Genomic DNA, 23,579 nt, shown 5'->3' on the forward strand with positions numbered 1-23,579 from the left:
AAGACAGGTGCTCCCATCACCACTAAAAAAAAATCTCCTTGCTGCAGTCGAGCATAAATGTTGGTTTTCAGTGTCAGTGTCAATCTCACGACCGTCATTTTTGTCAGGATGCCCTCCTTCTTTTTTTGTTTTTCCGCTGCTGTTGCTAATTAAATTAAATGAACCGAGAACCATCGAGTGAACGGAACACCTTAAGAAATCTTCAATGGACATTGTGAGGAGGCATTCGGGGACTTGTAGTAGGGAATCCATACTCAAAATATTGTCCTGCTGCCCCCTAGGAATTACATTCCTGTGGGACGATTCCACGCCGTGCGGGTCACGTGAAAAGGTGAAAACAAATCTGAACAAGCACGACTGGTTGTTTCCAGCCGACGCTCCCCAACATCGGAGACACAGCGATGAATCTTTCTCAACTTCCCCGTGGCCCACCGGGGGGACAACTTTTGAGTCCTGACTCGCGGGGTGCTGCACCGAGATGTTATTAGAAGGTTACATTCACGATAAATGAAATCCGCTTCTGCCTCCGATGTTTAGTGTGAGTCCATCTGTGTGAACGGGCGGTGAAGCAAGGGGAGTCATTCGGAGACATTTCACGTGATTGTTTCTTTTTGCATCCGCCTGAAGTTCACTTTTGTTCTGGCGGTTGCGAATCCGCCTCCCGAAATGAGTGGAATCGACTCCTCTGCGAGCCTGTGTGACCTACGGTTGCCCACAACACCCTTCTCGGCGTAGGCTCAACCGACAGTTAAAAATGTTCCTCCAGTCAGGTTTGTCGGACAAAACCTCGTGAAACCGGGCTCAATATTATGTTTACTTCTTGGTGTCTTGGACATAAAAAGTGCAAACGCAACATTTTCACATGTTGGTCATCGCTAAGTCAGCTTTTTGGACTGCAGGCCGCATGTTTCCAACCGTTGCCTCCTAGAAATCTGAAGCGGTCACACAGAAGATCTCAAACCCTATTTTCTAAATGAGTATAGTCCTATTGCTCCCACTCGCATCTATCTGAATTGTACTACAGGGCAACTTTTGTTGCCAGAGAAGAGAAAGTGATGGATGATTTAACTTCATTTCGGGGATCAACACCCGGTGGCCAAGCTCCTGTTGGCTCCCTGTCACTTTTAAAAGAATGGAGTCGGGGGGTTGGAGGGTGGGGGGGGGGTGGGGTTAGGGTTGGGGGGGGGGTGGTTGGGTGTTTTGGATCGTGTTGTGATGGAGAAAAAGAAACAGGAGGAGGGATTTGCGGACCGGATAGCTCGGTGACATCAGCTTTGAAAAATGTGTGTGTGTGAGAGAGTGTGTGTGCCAGTGTCTGAGAAACCAGCGGAATCGGAGGTGGAAGAGAAAAATGAGCTCTCACTCTGCTCGCATTTTGAGAGAGAAAATCCGCGTGTGGCAAAACTGCCCGAAATTGTTTTAACTTTTCCCGACCATCAGTTTCCATGTTTCCCTTTTGTTTCACCTTTGCAAGGTCGATGAAAAAGTTGATCACACCTGGAAAAGGAAAAAAAGTCATCGGCTGCTGCAGCGCACATCAAGACAGCGTGCAGTAATTAGTGTACGGCAAATGGCACATTGGGCACATAGTTAATATGCAGCGGTGGAACTGGGGGCACAGTGGATGATGTCTTTTTTGATGCTGACACTAGGAGCTGCCCCGTGTCAGAAATTTGACAGTCCCACGCACACGGGGGTGGATCAATCCCTTTGTGTCCCCCCACTTATGGTGTTTTTAAACAGCAAAAATAAAGTTATCCGAAGTTGAATCGGAATTTGTCCAGATTTTATCGTGGTTTTTTTTTTTTGTCGAGAGAGTGGGCCATTGTCTCTTAGTAGACGATCTTTGGACGAATCAGACAGCGCGCTTAACCGTGACCGGGAGAGAGAGAGAGAGAGAGAGAGAGCGAGCGAGGAAAAGGCGTTTCCACGTTTCAGCAGCCGGTTACAGTGCAGCGGACAGCGAGGCGGACGGACCCGGAGGAACCACGACGCTTCTGTGTCCTTATCCCCAAACGCCGACTGACACTTCATCTCGCCCGCGTCTTCCCCCCTCCCAACCCCCCCCCTCAGTCACGGCCGCGTCTCCCGTCGTCCACGACACACACTCAAATCCATCAGCGAAGATCCGACTCGAAGCCGCGCGAGTGAACCGACCCGAACCCCACCACCGAGACACCACCGGAGTGGACTTTTTTTTTCTTCTTTTTTTTTCCCCCCCTATTTCTTCCCTGCAGCAACGTCCCGTCCTCTCCCGGGCCGATACCACATCCCCAACAGAGCCGCTTTTCCGTGAGGTCCAGAGGAGATTATCTTCCCGCAGTCCCCCCCTGTCTGAAGCTGACTCATTTTGCTGCGCCCGGGGTAAGTACATCTCTATTTGACTCCCTTCTTCTCCGGCAGGCTTCAGTGTGTTCCCCACATCCAGACCGCTTCCCTTTGGGGATGGGGATGGGGTTAGGATGGGGGGGGTGGTCTTTAAGACAAAACTCCCCGGGGTGCAGTTCATTAATTGGTTCGCGCCGGGGGTAAGTCAGCTTCCTCGGTTCGTGGCTGTGGATCACTTCTCATCCTCGCATACCGTTGCCGTGACGGCTCCGTGAAAACCTGTAAAACGTGGTTTTCCGCCCTGTTTTTAAGCATCGAAGATGGGGGGGGGGGGGGGTTGAAGGGACGGGGCGTTCATCGCCACATAATTTTACATTGGCTTAGAAAAGCGTAAAACGTAAAACCCGGATGAAATTCCTTCAAGTCGACACCTGAGACGTTGGAAGAACATTTTCTTCCTGTTTATGAACAAACGGATTTCCCCCCTGAAATAGCTCAACGCTGTAAGAAAAATTAAAAAGGATGTAAATATGGCTGCCTTAAAATGTGCTGTAAACTTGACACGACCCCGTCATCAACTTGACAGCTCGGTGGCCGGTTGGTGAATTTCCCACTCTCAAGAGGGCATTTAACACACCATTGATTAAACTAATTGGATTGGGTTTAGTGTTGCTGTGGGCATTCATGTATCCGATGTCCTCTCCATTACCTCCCGGCCCGCGATTCCCACAATACTCCTATGGAAGCTTGATTCAGTGGCGTTGTTACATCTTCTCCTGTGGAATCAGGAGAAGTTACTACGTGGTAAAATGCTGGCCTGGTAGGGGTTTGTTTCCCGGGTCTTTGTGGGGTGTTTCTTAGTGGGTCATGTCTGCGTTCTGAAGGATCACTGCAGTGCCTTTGGGCCAGATTATCTGGAATGTTCTGCCTCTAAACCCACGCAGAATTCAGTCAGAGGACAGAGGCGATAATAGAGCACTTGGCGGCCACCTGTGACCGTCCCGGATGTGTGTGTGTGTGTGTGTGAGTGAGTGAGTGTGCCTGAACGGATGGGGAAGGGGTGGGTCTTTTATGAATGGATGTGTCTGGCCAGCCAACACTTAGTGTCTATGCGTGTTCTGGGAGGGGCGGGGGTGACCAGAACTCCTCTCCTTCGCCGATACCTGGCTCGTTTCACCCGATATCCCTGTATTATCCATTTTTTTAAATCCCCTGATAGTGTGACAAAAGTATTCCTATAATATTCTTGTTGACTGTTGATTGGGCCTACGGTGTTTTTTTGCTTGAACTCAGTGTAAAATTTGTTATAAAGGCAAAGTAAAGGTAGTTTTTTTTTTTTTTGGTTTAGCACTACAGGGCAGCTCAGAATGCTGTACGTGAAACGTGAAAAGGGATAAAATATGAAAGAAACAAGGAGAAAAGAGAGAAACAGGTTTAAATTCTTAGGAATCCCTGTTTGCATAATAAATAGCAGCGGGGGTAAATATAATGCAGTGAAAGCCGTGGCGACTGAGATTATTTTTACATACTTTAGTGTATATAGCAGTGCGGAGCTCTGTGTCTGTATTTTAATCTTATTTTAAATAGGACTGTAACTGACAGTGGCTGTCAGTATCAATTGATCGGCTGGTTATTTTCGGTCTGTAAGATGTCAGAAAATATTGGAAAACGCCCCTCACGATCTCCCAGGGCGCAGTGTTATGTCATCTCGTCCGGACCACAGTCCAGAACCCAAACACATTCAGTTCACTTTCACACAAGACCAGAGAAAGCAGCGAGTCTGCACCGCTGAGAAGCTGTAACATGAGAGGGTCGCAGAGGTTTTGCTTCAGAAAAGATGACACGACCAGTCTAACAATTAAAACAGCAGCTGCTGATGAATTTTCTGTTGCTCAGCTTATAGCTCCAGCTCTAACATCAGGCAGTTTGTGTGCCGTGTGTGCTTCTTAATCTATGTCGTTCCCCTGCATCCTGACCCTGCGTTACACACACACACACACACACACACACACACACAAACACAGACATGCAGTGCATACATCCGCATACTGTACGCAAGCACTTGAGAGTGTGTGACACTTTTACAGCTTGACAGCTGTCAGTCCATTTCCTGTGAGGTTGCATTCCGGTCATACTTTTCCCTCCGCACTGGGCAGTTTTTACAAGCTGTTGAACAATCCCGGCATAGCAGAAGACAGAAGAGCCGGCTTTATTATATCGAGACAGTAACGGGAGAGTTTGTCGAGTTTAGGAAAAGTGTAGTAAATTCTAATCAAGCTTAAGAGTCTTTCATTGAGTGCTCGCAACAATAAAGCGTCCCTGTAATCCATTCATTGTACCTGTGTGTGTTTGTGTGTGTGTACTTTTTGACGACATTATTGGAAAAGTGGGGACATTTTGACTCAAAATGGCTGTTTGACGGTTAAGACGTGTCTCTAAGGACAAGGTGTGATTTAGTTTTTCGGGTACAATCAAGGCAAGAGAGTTAAGCTTAAGGTATGCAGTTGCGACTGTAGGGTCCTCACAAGTTTAGAAAAGTGTGTGTGTGTGTGTGTGTGTGTGTGTGTGTGTGTGTGTGTGTGTGTGTGTGTGTGTGTGTGTGTGTGTGTGTGTGTGTGTGTGTGTGTGTGTGCGTGCCTGCGCGTGCGCCTTGACTCAGCTTTTTGGGAGCCAGTCTCCTCTCCCCTGTGATACATATCGATCCGTCTTCTCGGACAGACAAAAAAAAAAAAAACAACAACGACTGGGCAACGCAGCAGAAATGTGCTTCCTCCGTCGGGTTCACTTCCTCCCGTGTGGATCGGTGGTGTCTGTTGTCCCCCCGCCGCAGCCGCCAGGGGAATGTTTGTGGTTGACCGTTTGCAGGCGCTGAGTCAAACACAGTTTTCTGGGAAGATCGGTGTTAAACTGGTGGAACTAGAAAACGATCAAAACAAGGGAAAAATGGAAAAAAAAATTTTTGCACGGAGTTATACTGCAGATCCGACTTTCGGCAAGCTGTTTGTTGTCACGCATGCCAGGCAACAGACAGTAGAAGAGAATAGAATGGACTTAATCACCTCACCACAACCATAAAAAAACAAACGGCAGCTACTGTTTTCTGTCTAACGACCAAAATGTTATTTTTAATGCAAAGACGACTGTCTCTTTACCACAAACCGAAACCCATGAATTCACTGCAGTTCACCCAAAATTGAAAATCTGGTGTTGAGTGTGGTCAGTTCTGCAACCACAAGAAACAGGGAATCGAAACCTCGCTCAGACAAAAGTAGACTCACCAACATCGGCTCTGCCCCCCCCCTCCTCCCTTTTGGTTTCATTTGGTATGAAACATCACAGGTCGGAATGACAAATGACAGGATGTGAGTGTTTCGTTTACTGACTTCATCGTGCTACGTTAACCTCATGACGGTGCCAGAGCGAGAATCGGGGGGATCACCAAAGTCACCGGGATCCGTCCTCCGGGGACCATCAGTGTCTCCGCAAAATTTCAAGACAATCCAGCTAAAAGTTTTTCAGCCATATTTCAGCCCGGACCAAAATGGTGAACCAAGCGACAGATCGACAGTGCCATTATTGCAGATTATTACAGAAAGCTGAATTTTAAATAATCAAATTAATATGATATATCGAACAGCCCCATATCAGTCAACATCTCGCTATTCTATTTAAGATAACAGTGTATGTAACTTTCTTGAAAATCAACTCAGACTCAGCCTTTAAGAACTTTGGAGTCGTTTTTGAATACCGATATTGTGTAAAAAATTCAGAAAATCTAAGGCACAGAAAAGAGCTTTACAAGTTTATTCCATTAGCTTGTTAAAAAAAAATAGTGTACGTGTCAAAAGCACTTTCAATGCTCCAATGCATCTGGCGTTGGCCTTAATCTCGGGGCATCACAAATCCAGCAGCTGTGGAGTGGACTGAAAGCTTTTCAAACCTTTTGTATGAAGAGAGCCTTGAATTTTGTTTTTATTTTTTTTAATTTTTTTAAATGTCCACTTCGAACCAAGCAGGTTTGATTTCTGCACATAAATGTTGCCTCTGTTCAGTGCTAAAATGTTGTCACTCAGGTTGCTAATGTTCAGTGTTTTTATATATATATATATATATATATAAAATTATTATTATTATTGTTTTAACACTGTTCATATTTAGGATTTAATACAGAACTGCATTGTTTTCAGCCTAGAAACGTCTCTGGAAAAGCCTTTATATTATCAATACAATCCAGGCTAACCTTCATTGCATCAGTTGTGGACTACACTGACGGGCCGACACCCGAGGTTTAATAAAGCCCAGTATCAACCTGATCTGACAACAATGCATGTCAACACAGCACACAGGGCAAACAAGATCACATCATGCTCTGAGCCAACACAAATACCTCATGTGGTCTCAAAGCAGGGACTCGTATATCAGGAAAAAAGACCAAAGTTTTTCAGCAGAGCAGCCCCGCTCTTCTCGCGCTTCCTTTGGCAGTGGATCCTCTGACATGCCTCCTGGTGCACAGAGGGAACAGACTGTCACTGTCAGACTGTGCCTGCCTTTTGTCCCCCCCCCCCCCGCTGTGCTTTTGTTTACTTTCACCCTGTGTGCGCCGGGCTCTCCGGAAGCTTTGAGTTACAGAGGGTCAGTGTCATTACGCCGTGTTACATCACCGGTAAAAGTTATTCGGAAACCAATTAAAGGAATAAAGACTAATTATTTGAAAAAAGTGATAAATATGGCGAATATGCTAACATGGCAAGTCATTAAAATGTTGCAGTTATAACGGGAACTCCCTTTCCCTCATCTCTGCAGAGCCATTGTTTTGCTTTTTCTGGCCCGCAGCCTTACTGTCTTAGTTAGCTCTCACTGCTTTCATCTGTTTCCAGACATAGCGGGGATTCTGTTTTCAGCTCAAAAGCTCCAAAACACCCATGAAACAGTACCTTCGCAACATAGGACGGCAGACAGCCAAAGCTAGCGACTAGCTGGTGAACACAGTGGAGCATTTAGTAGCCAAAGGGGCCAGATGTTTCCCTCAAGAGTTGGTAAAGCCTGAAACAGAGCTGGGAGGAGAATAAATGTTGGACTTGCGTTCATCATGGGGCCAGAAACACGACTCCAAATGATGCACCCCAAAGTTTCCAAAACTGGTCTACAGATGATACTACTAGATAAGGGTAAGGGATTAGCCCCTTAATTCCACTGGAGGGAAATCTTAACGCTACAGCATACAATGATATTTTTGGACCTTCCTAAACAACGTAACCTTCCTAAACATTTAAAAACTGAGTGTAGTGTCAAAATCACCGAACTACAAAAGTGACTGTAAATGGAAAAAGAGAACAGTGTGACGCAGTGCAGCACAACTCATTTCCGTCCGCTGTTATTGCGAACTTGCCTAAACTTCTCTTGAACGAGACCAGACATTTGTCGGCAACTCAGCCGGCTCCGAAACTTCTGATGCAAGTACAGCCATAACAATCACAACCGTGTACCAGGTAGGACGACACGGGAGAACTTAGTCTCAGGTCGCAGGAAGCGACAGTGCAAGCAGGGATGAGTAAGAGTGAGACCGGCAACCAGAGCCAAGCTTTCCGCCTCCTCTGTTTTTAAAAATGTCTATAACAAAATACAGTTTACTGTCTTGTGCTGGATTCCTCCGCTCTTGGGCAAACAGGAAGTGATGCCTTACAGGGGAAGTCCACATTTCCAGTTACATAACCGGTTATGATCTGATTTTCTTCCCTTGCCCAGATTTGTTATCTTCTAGATACATTACAGATTATTCTGTTAGGTGTGTATTTTCTTTTTTTTTTTTAATCCATATCCACCCACTAGCCTGCAGTATATGAATATGTACTGTTTCATTTGCAGCTTAATATATTTGGCAAGATGATTATGTTGATTTCTACTTTGAAAATTAGCATAAAAAATGTATACGTTACTTGGAAGAGTAAATGAGCAGCTAGTCACAATTTATCAGGCTTTTAACCCAAAGGACAGATTTACCTTGATACAGCGTTTGTATAACTGAAGCAGCGTGTGTGTGTGTGTGTGTGTGCAGTAATTTATTTAAAATTCCCCAGTGCAACAGAGGTTAAGCCTTTCCCTCTCAGGCTGCAGCCACATGGACGCACGCACGCACACTCGCTCACACACACACACACACACACACACACACACAAACACACCAAAAACAAAACAAAAAAAACCCACACAAATTTAATCGCCCCAGCAACTGCTTGATTGCGTGGTGTGCTGGTTGCTGTGCTACAAGTGACGCCTACACCAGCAAAAAGCTACTTTGTAATGCTTGCTTCCACTTTTGATGTTGTTTATCTGTATCATCTGCACTGCTCCGTGTTGTAACTACATCCACGCAAATACTGCACACTGCGGAGTTTTCAAATTTCCTCTTCTGGGGTGGAGCAGCGGGATGTAAAAAGGTGCGACTTTAGCACGGATATGTGCAAAACTGAAGTGATTTTTTTGCTTTTATGGATGGAGGGAAAAAACACAGGGGTGTTTCCCGCCTTAACACAGCTGTGGAAGTGTTTCGTAAACCCAATCTGTCTGGTCTTCACAGTGGCCAGAATAATGGAGGAAATGATTTACTGATTTACAGTATACACGGATGCTGTACACCTAAGCCTACACAGAGAAGCAGAGCCACACAAACAGCAACAGTGCAGATTGACTGAGGCACACGCACAAACACGTGGATATGCACACAACGCTCGCTTTCTCGCTTTTAAATGCACACACACACACACACACACACACACACACACACACTTATACACACTTTGATTCGGGCCATTCGCCTTCGTCTGTGTGCATAAACTACTCTGTTGCTCAACTCCAAATGAAACGCCTCAGTGGGTCCGATAGGATTTGATAAGAGTTGATTCGATTGAAGCAGGAGAGGAGGGAGGTGAATACAGTTCTGCCGTGTGTGTGCGTGCGTGCGTGCGTGTGTGTGTGTGTGTGTGTGTGTGTGTGTGTGTGTGTGTGTGTGTCTGTGTCTTTCAGGTGTTACAGGATATTCTGTCAAAGGTCACCTCAAAGTGTTGACTCTGTGTCTGTCTGCCTGTCTCTCTCTCTCTCTCTCTCTCACATCGGTTTTAATCATCAAATTGACTTTGAAAAAGTCCCCGCATCCAACTGTTTTTCACCCTTGTCTGTCAGCGTGCACAGTGTGTGTAGTTTATTTGCTTTCTTGCTGAGAGTTGGCCGATAAGATCGCGATACCACTCTCGAACCTGTCTTTTAAATATGTAGCCACTGGCAGGAGACCAGTTAGCTTAGCTTAGCATAAAGACTGGTGGCAGAAGTAAACAGCTAGCCTGGCTCTGAGTTATTTTTACACATCGGTTTTTGTACGGATTAAACAAACAAGATTTAAGGGTTAAACTTTAGAGGTGACAAGAGCTAGATAAGATAATTGGTACCAATCTCATGTCTGTACGGTGAATGTGAAATTACCTCCAGCAGCTTGTTAGCTTAGCTTAAATAGTCTGGCACATAATCCCCCGTAAAACCACAGCTTGTATTCTTTACACTTCAGTTTCTACAGATTTAACAAACAACATATAACGTGTTACTTGATTATCTTTAGCAGTGATGGTAGGTGGCTTCTATTAATCCTGGGCAAAGGCAGGCTAACTCTTTGTGCTAAACTAAGCTAACCATGTACTGGCTGAAGCTTCATATTTATCATACAGACACGGGAGTGGCGTCAGTCTTCTCAAATAACTCTCGGCAAGAAAATGAATAAAAGTATTTCACAAAAATGTAAAATGTCCTTGTCCTTCACAGACTTACAATGCAATTACAATAAGGCAAAAAAAAACTCTTCAGTAGATTTTCTGAACCGTTGTCATTTCATCATTAAAGATACGTCAGAATCAAGACAATGAACTCAATTCTGAATCCTAAACTATAATAACCCTTGTGTGTGTGTGTGTGTGTGACACACAGCTAACTTTTTGGCCAGTTTTTGTTTTTGTCATGCGACATACGAGGACTCAGCCTGTGGTGCAGTGGAGAAGCTGGCAGCGCCCGTCGGGGGGTCTGGTGTGTTTGCACGTCTTCATCTGCTCTTTGGACGATGACTGCACTTTGTGTGTGTGTGTCTGTGTGTGTGTGTGTGTGTGTATGATGAAGAAGCTCGTGGCGTGGGTGGAAAGCACAGGTCTTGGCAGTTGCTCTGATGAGCCATGAGTGAGTGCCTCGATGAGGTGATTCAAAGCCGCGGTCATTTTTTTTTTTTATGCCAAATGTTGGTGAGACGACATGTACTTCATGGAAGATCGTTTGAACAAGAATCAAAAGCTGCTAAAATACATGTTGTAGCTATAAATTTACTTTTAAACCCTGTCTTCTCTCTCAACTATGAGTATCCATCCATGTCATCTGTCTCAAAAAGGAAGTTTCCTTCCTGAACTCATCAGTTAAAGCCCAGGATGTGTATTTGTCGGCCTTAATATTATTACCTCCTTCCCCTCCTCCACTGTATTTGTGTGTTCAGGGCTGTGTTTATGTCCATGTACTGTATGTGTGGTTAAAAAAGCCTCAGGAATCAGGTTAACCTCCGTGCCACAGAGAAGAAAAATTCGCAAAGTACACACACACACACACACACACACTCACAAACACACACACACACACACACACACACACACACACACACACACACACACATACACATACACAGACACACGGGCGCACGCACTTCCACTCTAACTGATAAAATGCGATGCAGGCGTCAAACTTGCTCTGTGTATGTTGTTTATGTAACCCCCTGGGGACCTGTGTACCCACCTAGTGCTCGAGGTATTGCAGCTTGCGCTAATGCAGTGTACCGTCACACAAAGGCTCGACTGGAAGCTTTTATGTAATACCTTTTTCACAGAGTTTTTGGAGAATCTCAACCCGAGCTGGGCAACGAGCAGCCCACAAGCCACATCTGCCCTTGTTGTGGTTTGACTTCAGCCTGGTCCCACATCTGTTTTTCTTTCTTTGCAGCACTTAGCATTCAACATTATAGGAACATCTTCTCACTAATTTTTGTCGTCACCCATTCCACAGCCCCTATAGCCTTTTACATTTGATTACATGTGCAACCTAGTATAAACATCTCTCTAAATGAGGATCCATTCCTGTCTCGTTTGTTCAGTTGAAGCTTCATTTACACAAATTTTATTACAATTTAGCACAATTGTCGCATTTAGCACTGTTGTTGGTATCGGCGCCGGGACAAATTTACTACAACGATCCAAGATGGATGCTTGATGTTTAGATTTGTGCAAAGGTGACCATCACAGACATCAACTGCCTGTACTATTTTCAACGGTTTGCCTAAAGCTTAAGGGATGGCACTTGTCTGGTTCAATATTGCAAGTCGACTGGAAGACTGTTCAGTGCAGGCATTTGCTATAGTAGGCTTAACTGGACAAGAAGAGGAAAGACGCCAGTAAAACACTGTTATGTGTTCACGTAGTTATATTCAGTAATTTATTTTATCGGTAAAAGTAAACAATCTATTTATACATCTATTTATACATATACATATACACACACATATATATATATATATACACACACATATATATACACACATATGTGTATATGTATATATATATATATATGTATATGTATGTATGTATGTATGTGTGTATATATATATATATATATATATATATATGTATAAATAGATTGTTTACTTTTACCGATAAAATAAATTACTGAATCTACATATACACACACATATATATATATATATACCATTACCGTTTGCGTTTCCCTTACACTTTCGTCTTACGTAGTAGATAAAGAAAAATTTGTTTGTGATGGTAGCATCTTTCAAAAAATGTTGACGTCACCTGTTAATTGTAGAAAAATCTGTGCCATGCTTGATTCTGCCACTAGGGGGTGGTAAAGTCTGGGACTTTAATTTACAAAGAAAGTTAACTTGAAGCTACATCACATCAACAACATTGGTAAAGAGTAGAGGTTTTTTTTATTTATTAGCCGATGCCATGATGACATTTTGTGTGACTGAAATAATAGGTTAGCTGGTTAGCTGAACGGTTACTTACCTAATATTAGCTAGTTAAGTTGGCATTGGGCAAAATTGATTTAAAATGTCAGAGAATCAGTTTCTAGTCGGAAGCAGTAGTGACCTTACAGCTGACCCCTCAGCATGGCCTCCAGAAGATGTGCCGTGTGTTGAGAAAGGCTCCTGCAAACTACACATTGCAGTTCAATATTTGAGCAGACTAACCTGAGTCACACTCTACTGTATGTGCACTCGATTATTACAAAAACCCTCTTAGTCATCACAGCGCTGCTCCGTTGCTCATATTAGACGGAGCCCCTTGGTGATGTTTTAGACAGACAGATTTTGGACAGACAGGGAACTACTCTAGTGGGAAAGCCAGTTTTACCTTTGCTTTAACGGGAGAGGCAAAGCACTGACAGAAAGTTGATACGGGGACCGTGTGATTGAAACCATCGCTAGAACGAGAAAATGAGAGGGAAACAATAATCACCCTGCCGTGTTCCTTTTTTTTTTTTTTTTTTTTTGAAGACCTCACACGGCATCTACTCTCACATTAGGAGCACAACAAGAATGTGTAATAGAGCAAATGGGTCTTTTATGGTTGCATTACAGAAGCAATAATTGGATCCAAGCAATCAAAGTGACGAAAGTTACATTTCAGCCGTACTGATAATTACTGTAAGAAGACAGAGCTTTATTGGTTGCTAAAGCAAGTGGTTTGGTGGTTGCTAAGGCAAGGTTGGTTTTGTAACCAAGGAGCTAATTAGCAGTCTTTCGTGATTGTATACCACTGCTACTACTACTACTACTTAGCGTAATCAGTTTAAATGTGTTGGTCATGATATGGTAAAAAAGCAGCAATATCCTTGATATTGTCCCTCACTGTGACTGTGGGTATTATGACGGCTGCATAACTGCCCCTCATGTCACATTACTATACGCCACATATCCGAAAAAAAGGTTTTCTCAAGAATTTAAGAAATAGTGACCGGACATGTTTTATTTAACAAGAATCAGAGAAATAACTGACTTCTTCGTCTCAGTGTGTATGTGTGAAGCAGTGTTTTTTTAAAGAGCTTATACACACCCCTAACTAAGTTTCGTTGTATCTAGCCGTGCCAGGATCGTTGCAGTAGAGGCTGGAGTGTCGGATGGCCAGTCGTTACATAGATCGCCATTAAATATGGAAAACACATTCACGGTCCTCGAACGATGAATACGCATGACTTTGGTGATGCCCTGACTTGTCATCTAGCGCCACCGGCGGGCCAGAGATTTCTCTTTTCCCGTGAGATATCTCAACATCCACTGGATTGGTTTTGTACAAAATTTTGTACAGACATTCATGGCTCCCAGATGATAAATCCTGATGACTTTCGTGATTCCCCTGACTTTTGCTGTAGTCCCACACACTTCCACTCCTGCATGAAATGTTTCTACAGCTATTGGATGGATTGCCATCAAATTTGGTACAGACAGTCATGTTCCTATCCGGATTAATTGTAACAACTTTGGTGATTTCTAAGCTAACCATAGAGCACCATCATCTAGTCCAATTTTAAACGTTTCCAATACTCTCCTTTATGACTAAATACCTGCAAAGCTAATGACATTCCCATCAGCCTAACGCTGTATTTTGCAAATGTTTAGCACGCTAACATGCTAAACTGAGATGGTGAACATGTTAAACATTATACCTAGCATGGTGATGTTAGCGCGTGCGTGCGTGCGTGCGTGCGTGCGTGCGTGCGTGCGTGCGTGCGTGCGTGCGTGCGGGCGTGAGTGTTTGTGTGCGTGCGTGCGTGCGTGCGTGCGTGCGTGCGTGCGTGCGTGCGTGCGTGCGTGCGTGCGTGCGTGCGTGCGTGCGTGCGTGCGTGCGTGCGTGCGTGCGTGCGTGCGTGCGTGCGTGCGTGCGTGCGTGCGTGCGTGCGTGCGTGCGTGCGTGCGTGCGTGCGTGCGTGCGTGCGTGCGTGCGTGCGTGCGTGCGTGCGTGCGTGCGTGCGTGCGTGCGTGCGTGCGTGCGTGCGTGCGTGCGTGCGTGCGTGCGTGCGTGCGTGCGTGCGTGCGTGCGTGCGTGCGTGCGTGCGTGCGTGCGTGCGTGCGTGCGTGCGTGCGTGCGTGCGTGCGTGCGTGCGTGCGTGCGTGCGTGCGTGCGTGCGTGCGTGCGTGCGTGCGTGCGTGCGTGCGTGCGTGCGTGCGTGCGTGCGTGCGTGCGTGCGTGCGTGCGTGCGTGCGTGCGTGCGTGCGTGCGTGCGTGCGTGCGTGCGTGCGTGCGTGCGTGCGTGCGTGCGTGCGTGCGTGCGTGCGTGCGTGCGTGCGTGCGTGCGTGCGTGCGTGCGTGCGTGCGTGCGTGCGTGCGTGCGTGCGTGCGTGCGTGCGTGCGTGCGTGCGTGCGTGCGTGCGTGCGTGCGTGCGTGCGTGCGTGCGTGCGTGCGTGCGTGCGTGCGTGCGTGCGTGCGTGCGTGCGTGCGTGCGTGCGTGCGTGCGTGCGTGCGTGCGTGCGTGCGTGCGTGCGTGCGTGCGTGCGTGCGTGCGTGCGTGCGTGCGTGCGTGCGTGCGTGCGTGCGTGCGTGCGTGCGTGCGTGCGTGCGTGCGTGCGTGCGTGCGTGCGTGCGTGCGTGCGTGCGTGCGTGCGTGCGTGCGTGCGTGCGTGCGTGCGTGCGTGCGTGCGTGCGTGCGTGCGTGCGTGCGTGCGTGCGTGCGTGCGTGCGTGCGTGCGTGCGTGCGTGCGTGCGTGCGTGCGTGCGTGCGTGCGTGCGTGCGTGCGTGCGTGCGTGCGTGCGTGCGTGCGTGCGTGCGTGCGTGCGTGCGTGCGTGCGTGCGTGCGTGCGTGCGTGCGTGCGTGCGTGCGTGCGTGCGTGCGTGCGTGCGTGCGTGCGTGCGTGCGTGCGTGCGTGCGTGCGTGCGTGCGTGCGTGCGTGCGTGCGTGCGTGCGTGCGTGCGTGCGTGCGTGCGTGCGTGCGTGCGTGCGTGCGTGCGTGCGTGCGTGCGTGCGTGCGTGCGTGCGTGCGTGCGTGCGTGCGTGCGTGCGTGCGTGCGTGCGTGCGTGCGTGCGTGCGTGCGTGCGTGCGTGCGTGCGTGCGTGCGTGCGTGCGTGCGTGCGTGCGTGCGTGCGTGCGCGCGTGCGTGCGTGCGTGCGTGCGTGCGTGCGTGCGTGCGTGCGTGCGTGCGTGCGTGCGTGCGTGCGTGCGTGCGTGCGTGCGTGCGTGCGTGCGTGCGTGCGTGCGTGCGTGCGTGCGTGCGTGCGTGCGTGCGTGCGTGCGTGCGTGCGTGCGTGCGTGCGTGCGTGCGTGCGTGCGTGCGTGCGTGCGTGCGTGCGTGCGTGCGTGCGTGCGTGCGTGCGTGCGTGCGTGCGTGCGTGCGTGCGTGCGTGCGTGCGTGCGTGCGTGCGTGCGTGCGTGCGTGCGTGCGTGCGTGCGTGCGTGCGTGCGTGCGTGCGTGCGTGCGTGCGTGCGTGCGTGCGTGCGTGCGTGCGTGCGTGCGTGCGTGCGTGCGTGCGTGCGTGCGTGCGTGCGTGCGTGCGTGCGTGCGTGCGTGCGTGCGTGCGTGCGTGCGTGCGTGCGTGCGTGCGTGCGTGCGTGCGTGCGTGCGTGCGTGCGTGCGTGCGTGCGTGCGTGCGTGCGTGCGTGCGTGCGTGCGTGCGTGCGTGCGTGCGTGCGTGCGTGCGTGCGTGCGTGCGTGCGTGCGTGCGTGCGTGCGTGCGTGCGTGCGTGCGTGCGTGCGTGCGAGCGTGCGTGCGTGCGTGCGTGCGTGCGTGCGTGCGTGCGTGCGTGCGTGCGTGCGTGCGTGCGTGCGTGCGTGCGTGCGTGCGTGCGTGCGTGCGTGCGAGCGTGCGTGCGAGCGTGCGTGCGTGCGAGCGTGCGTGCGAGCGTGCGTGCGTGCGTGCGTGCGTGCGTGCGTGCGTGCGTGCGTGCGTGCGTGCGTGCGTGCGTGCGTGCGTGCGTGCGTGCGTGCGTGCGTGCGTGCGTGCGTGCGTGCGTGCGTGCGTGCGTGCGTGCGTGCGTGCGTGCGTGCGTGCGTGCGTGCGTGCGTGCGTGCGTGCGTGCGTGCGTGCGTGCGTGCGTGCGTGCGTGCGTGCGTGCGTGCGTGCGTGCGTGCGTGCGTGCGTGCGTGCGTGCGTGCGTGCGTGCGTGCGTGCGTGTGTGCGGTGTGCGTTCGTGTGTGTGCGCGCGCGTGCGTGCGTGCGTGCGTGTTGTGTGTGTGCGCCTTGTCTCATCTCCCCCTTCGGCTCAGATGATGGCTGTAACTGACGATGACTCAGACTTACACCCCACCCTCCTCTCCTTCCCATCACCCTTTCTCTCCTCTCCTTCCTTTCTCTTTTCAACCTTTCCTCTCCCTCCTCCCCCTTTCTTTATTTTTCTTCCTGAAATTTGGAGCAGCAGCAGCAGCTCTCGTGTTTGTAGTGGCGGTTACTGTAGATTAAGGATCAGGGTATGGATGTACTCTCCGCCCACGTCCTTTTATCCTTTTTCTAAAATGCTGAGAATTCAAGATCTAGAGTAATCCTGAATTCCTCAATTAAAACACTTTTTTACAGGCTGATGCAAGACCTTCATCACTGACAAAATAACTCTTTTTCATGCTGATCATCCAGCAGTTTTTTGTTACCAACATTTTAACACGTTTACCAACAGGATCCTCCAAGTTTGAAAGATTACAATACATAATAATTAAGGTTATGCTGATGTATCATATATAAAATGCTCCCTGATCAGAGGCCTGTAAAACCTGCACTGAGGTTTTCCCCTTTCCTACCTTTTATTCATGCTCTTAATTATGCTGACTAGCTTTTGAAATCAAACCAGTGGCCCCGTATAACTGTTTAACTTTCAGATATTTCATAAGTCTATCATTTTGTGGGATTTAAAAGCTCTGTCATAAACGTTTCGAGCTCCACAAAATATACAGCTACAATGAGTCATTCGATCCTTTTGCTTCATTTCAGACCTTTACATACAATATTAGTATCGATACTGAAATTCGAGAGCTCATATTCAATCTTTAACTCTTGCAGTGTGTCGAATGTGCAGTAGTGTAATATCCTGTTAGATAAGAAAGTCGTTGCGATAGATTACAGCAGGAGAATACAAAAGAAAGAATACAAGTAACCTCCGCCTGTCTGGAAGTCTGGAGTCCTGCAGAAACTGAAACAAAGAAGCATAGAGTTGCTCTTACGTAAGCCAAGGTCTTAAATCTGTGCTTCTGTGGCAATGCCTTCTAGGTGTGTTCATGATCGGACACTAAAATCCATCAGAGGAACAGAAAAACAAGGAAAAGGAACTGAAGATAAATATGTGTACCTTGACCGGCTTTAGTTGGGAGCATTGCAGGGTCACCGTGTTCCCCTCTGTGCTGAATATTTATCCAGATGCTGCACTTGAAGCACACATGCTATTTGTCCAAGCCGCCCTGGACAACAACGGTTTGATGTGTTATGCTTTCGCCATAGGTTTCTTGCAGCGAATGGTGCACACAGCTCCGTCTGCCTGACTTTTAGCATCAGATCGGAACCCAAAATACTCCCAAACAGGGAGTCCCGGATCGCAACCGCTGTCTTTTCTCCACTCGGCTTCCTGACATCTGGTGAAGCTTGTATATCACATTAATAGAGCGTGTCTGTGTAAGTTTAATAGAAAAAGGAGGGTTTGTTTTTCCCAGCATCTAAAGTCACATCTTCTGGATTTCTAAATACCACAGTATATCTTCTACCTCCTCTTCAAAAACTTGCTAGAAACTCTGCTTTTTATGGGTGTTGTCTCTTTTGTTTTAAGATGCGTTGCAAAATCATCAGAGCTATAGCTACAGTGGCATGTTTTTAAGTCTACTACATTTTTCCTGGACGAGAAGAAAAGCCCCTCGTTGAAAAATTTGCCCTTGCATCAGTGAAAACAGCTGAAGGAGGACTTTAAATTACCCACACTGTAATTTAAACAAGTAACTAATTGCAGATTAGAAAACAAAAACATAATTTCTGATTGGGTCTTGGTAGGACCTCCATTTTTTCCCCCCCTGCTGTGCTTCTAAGGGAAATGAACCAGCTCTATTAGAGAACTGAGAAAAGGAGGCTTTTCGGCTTCCTTGTCCAAACAGGTCAGACGTTATTACTTTCCAGCGACAAGTCCCCCTCACACATCGTGACTCCTCTGTCTTTCTCGTCGCGCAGAGACTGAAAAACACAGCAAAAGGCCGTTTTTCTTCCTCCCACTCCTCCGCCGCTTCTAACACCGCTGCCACCTTTACTTTCTGCTCTCGTCAGACAGTGGAGCGGCACGATTCCAGCCGACACTCTTCGTGAAGTGTGCTTCATGTAAGGGCGTGTGCAAATGTGTGATGTCGGTGTGTGCCGAGGCCAGTTTTCTTGTGTTTTTATGGTGAATGTAGCAGCCACTGCATGAACGTGTGTGCGAGTGTGTTTGCCCATGCCCATGTCTGTTTTAATATAAACACGTACAGTAGATCTGTCGTGTGTGTGTCTGCTTTTCTGTAGAGGAAAGCATTCATGTGGGTTGAAGCATGCGTGGGTGCTCTGGACTGATTATTCCTGTGTGTGTTCGTGTGTGTGTGTGTGTGTGTGTGTGTGTGTGCGCGTAAGTGTGTGCGTCTGCAGCTGTGGCTCTTGTCCACTGTGTGAGGCGAGGTTATGGCATCCTGTTCCTTTTCCTCACTGCCTCTCCATCTGGAGCAGAGCCAGTCTCAGTGAACTGTGCATTACAGTGGGATACAGCTCCATTATCACTGTGGAGAATGCCGGCATCCGGACCGAGGCCTGCTGTGTAACTGTGTGTGTTCTGTGTGTGTGTGTGTGTGTGTACATGTTTGTGTGCGACCTTGTAGCGAAGTGAAATGATTCTATAACTGAATTTACTTGACGTTTTCATACATAAAGAAATGCAGCTTTATTAAAATATACAAAACAGTGACGTACGTGCATGACCATGTATATTGGTGTAAATGTTTGTGTGTGTGCGTGTGTGTGCGCGCGCGCGTGTGTTTATGCTCTTGTATTTCCATATTTGTGAGGACCAAATGTCGTAACATGGATAAAAATGTGACAAAAATCATTTGTGAATTCGGTGGTAGAATTAGGATAAGTGTTACAGGGGAAGCTCCACCCAGAATGTACACTTTAAGAATCAAATACACAGTCCTCTGCAGACTTGAAGGTGGCTTTAAAAAGTTTTTATTTTGGTCATTAACAGAATGGTCAATGGTGATGGTAAGAATGGTGACTAACGCTGAAATGATTAGTTAATCGACTAATTAATCAGCATCAAATTTGATAGTTAATCATTGGAATCCTTTTTCAATTAAAAAATAACCCCAAATCCTATGGACAGCTTTTCAAATGTGTGGATTTGCTGCTTGTTTTGTTTTTTTTTGTGATAGAAAACTGAACATCTTTGGGTTTTGGACTGTTTTTCCAGACAAAACGAGCCATTCCCGTAAGTCCGTCTGTTGCCTGTGAAATTTTAATGGGTATTTTTCACTATTTTCTGAGAAGTTTTAGACCACAGGATTAGTTGATTAATGGAGAAGATAACTATACATTGCAGTGCCTAATGGTGACCCATTTTTACAACCAAAAAAAAGGTATTATACATCCAACTTCATCCATGTGATCAGTATGTTCAGAACCAGACTGTCCTGGCAGGAAAATGGAAGCATCGGTCTTTACAACAAGTACACGAAAACAGCAAACTTTACGTTCAAGTGACAAATCCCTCAGGTGATCATAAGAATTATGATTCTTGTCCATCGGGAGCAAACGAAGAAGTCAGATAATGTCGTCTACAAAGGGAGGAGGTTGTGGTGGACGGATGGGTCAACAGAACGACAGCCTTCATCAGACAAACCCTGTTCCTTTCTATTGTACTTCCAACAGTCAGCACGGGCTTGTACGTACTCAAGTGGTTCTTAATGTAACCATGATGACGAAGGTCCTCTAATCTTAACTGGGTAGCTATTTTAATCCAAACCATGAACCTTCCCTAAACCTGACTAAGTTGTTTTTGTGCCTAAACCCAACCAAACCTTTACTGATCTTTAATACTATCTACAGGTCGGGGATTATCACTTGGAGCTTAAGGTGCTGGGGGTGAAAAGTCCTTATAAGTCTAGTAAACATGTGCATCTGTTTGGGTCCATACCTATATCCCCTCTGCGCAGCTTCCTACCATCTCAACCACGACAGGCTAAACAGCAGCTGCTGCAAAGGCGGTGACGGGCAGGATGAACAAACCCAGAGTCACAGGCTAACACCCCTGCGTATGCTTCACATTCGTGAATACCACAGGCCAACAATAGGGGTGAGAAGCATGTTGTCGAAGGGAGAATGTTCACACGCTGATAACGGCCTGGAAAAGGCGAGTGCAGGTCTCTGTCGAATGCACCTACGCAGGGAGGCAATATGCCGGAGATGAAGCGATGGGTGGTGGCTGGAGAAAGCTGTCTCGTATGACACTCGGAGGAAGGTGCTACTGCTATTTCGATGTGTCCAAGACAGCAGATGCATCAGCTCATTGAAAAGATAGGTGAACACGTGAGCAATTGTTTTCTTTTTCTCTCTCGTCTTTCTTTCCAGCCTTGCCTTTTTCCATCCAGCCATAGGTCCATCTGGGATCAGGCGGGAGCCAATGAGGACCTGGGATTTTTTTCCTTTTTTTTTTCTTTTTTCTTTTTGTCTTTCCTGTTCAGTCAGCCACTTGAAGTTATTTATGCAAAGGTACTGTGTGCAGAGTGATTGCGAAACAAACCCTGCACCATCAAAGTCAGAGTGGGCCTTTTATCAGCGTTGCTTTGTATGTAAGTGATCTTGAACCACTGTGTGTGTGTGTGTGTGTGTGTGTGTGTGTGTGTTTGTCTTTTGGCCTCTGTGCTTGTTTCATTGCCTTTGTTTGCATATTGCTGGGAGACGGACAAAGAAAAAGAGAGAGGGAGCGCGCTCTTCGTGTGGCAGAGGTGTTTTCAGGGTAGAAAAGCCACGTTATGGCCAAGGCCATAAAAATGGATGTTTCTGCTTCTCAATGATTCAGGACACAAAGCCCTGAAATCGAAACTTGCTTGCAAGCTTGACCCTCTTTTCCCGTTTTTCACTCTTTGCGCTAAGCTAAACTAAGCGACCGCTGCTGCCTTATATTTACTGTACAGACATGAGAGTGGTATCGATCTTCTAATCTAGCTCTCTGCGAGAAAGCAAATAAGCGTATTCCCAAATGTTGAACTTCTCTGTTCCGGTCAAGATAAGGGCCAAGTGCACAAACACCTTTTGTGCTATTAAAATAATTTTTTAATCTGAAGCATAGACACAAAAGCTATAACTCGGACAGGTGAAAATGTCTAGATTTCATTCACATTTAGACAAAAAAAACTCACTTTCACACAGGGTTTGTAATGGCTTGATTTAGACAATTCTGATTAATGTAATGTCCGTCAAAGATGGACTAAAATGAAGTATCAGTATCATGAGGATCTGCAGAGGATCGGGTTCACAGACAACAGGTTGGAAGATGCTGAAGATGTTGGAGGAGTCTCAGAAGGAGAAAACAGGGGCGATGCAGAATGTGTGAGATTATGGGAGCAGGAGAAAAAGAAATGTGATGATAGGAGTGAAGGAGATGGAAGCGTGGAGGCGGTGGAGGTTGCAGAGTGTGGATGGAGGAAGTGAAGCAACAAGATGAGGGCGGGTTTGGAAAATGAAGAAAAGGTGTTGGAGACTGTGAGGATGTGAGAAAAGGAAATGAGAGGTGTGTGTGTGTGTGTGTGTGTGTGACCTTTTTTTTTTCTTTTTTGTCGGCAGCACTTGCCTGGACTGTCGTCACCTGAAGTGTTACATGGATTTTTCTCCTCAAAGTCTACTTTTTTCAGCTCATTAAAGGAATAGTTTGACATTTTTGGAAACTTATTGGTTCTATTTATCATGCGTCACGTGCAAAAGGAGGGTAGGGTAGGGTGTCCCATTTTTTTGGGGGGGGGGGGGTAGTGGTCATCTAACCCTCCAAATGGCCCCTGCTAACGGAGCGTTTTCAGATGCAGACTCCGACCGGAGTGGTAGAAGAAAATTCCCAGAATGTCTTGCGAAACGGGTAACAAGTGATGTCCCATTTCCCTAGGTAAAGATTCCGACCCCTGACCCTTGCAGCTCCATTCTGAAGTGCCACTACCCACTCGAGGGCACTCCAAATCCAGGGGTAGGGCCAAGGGGGGGAATTGGGATTGGGCCAAAGTCTGGTTCCCCTTCAAGGTACCATTTCCCGTAGCCTCGCCCGCTTTGGTCAGGGTAAGGGTAAGGTTAGCCGTCTCAGGAAACAACTGGGGTTAGGGATCTGTTTTGGCTCAGGTTAGGGTTAGGGTAAGGGGAAACACAAATTGACGGAGAAAGAGACTTGATCATCACACACCAAGGAGCTTACATTGGGTTGCTAACACTTAACCTTCGCTAACCAATTTTTTAATACAAAACTATGATGGGATGTGAGCAAATTTTAAAAAAACATTTCCCAGTACCTGCCCGATAATTTACGGACTATTTATTGACAACACATGTTGAAACTCACACAGCAGGTGCATAGCTTTGCCTCCCCTTGCAGCTTGTTTTTAGTGTCCATGTCCCTCATCAAACTCAGAGCCTTTTTGAGCAGCAGTCCCTCACGTGCTCCCTGTACTACAACTTGGGAAATTTTAATCCGGACTTGGCGCGCGCTGACATGTTTCTGTAAGAAGTAAACAAGTTATTTTGTTGCTGCTGATCCTAAGCAGCCGTTTGGAGAAGAGCCACTGCATCAGTAGTATCAAGCTAGTAACTTCACCAACGGTTCTGTAAAATCACTGAGAAAAAATTCTGTTGGTGGGATCCTCTCACAGATATCATTAATATGTGATGTTTGATGTATTTACTCGTAGATTAGGTGTTTATAGTTACCTACTGTAGTCTCCTTCACCTTGTCTACTTCTACTTCATTCAGTCTGCTCGGCTGTGGTTAAATTTAGGACCGAAGGAGACTTTACCTCATAAAGTAATCATAATAATTTTTTTTAGTTGAAAATTAATGTTCCTGCTCTGCTTCCTGTTCAGAGTATTAGTTCCTCTTCGCCTCTTTCTTCTTCAAATGCAGAATTTCATTCTGTGAACTTTAACCCCCTGAGGAAATGAGATTCCATTAGAGTGACTGCTCTGCCATCTGGCTCTCGTCTTCTC

At 47.0% G+C, this 23,579-nt stretch overlaps 1 protein-coding gene across 1 annotated transcript in view; it reads left to right on the plus strand.

The window, feature by feature from the left end:
* The first annotated feature begins 1,982 nt into the window (after positions 1–1,982).
* Positions 1,983–23,579, plus strand: part of LOC120797391 (astrocytic phosphoprotein PEA-15) — a 47,050-nt gene continuing 25,453 nt past the window's right edge. The window contains exon 1 of the mRNA XM_040141020.1: positions 1,983–2,364. The gene's annotated coding sequence lies outside the window, so the exon portion shown is untranslated. The remainder of the gene's footprint in view (positions 2,365–23,579) is intronic.

This window comes from Xiphias gladius, chromosome 12 (assembly GCF_016859285.1).
Source record: "Xiphias gladius isolate SHS-SW01 ecotype Sanya breed wild chromosome 12, ASM1685928v1, whole genome shotgun sequence".
NCBI lineage: Eukaryota > Metazoa > Chordata > Actinopteri > Istiophoriformes > Xiphiidae > Xiphias > Xiphias gladius.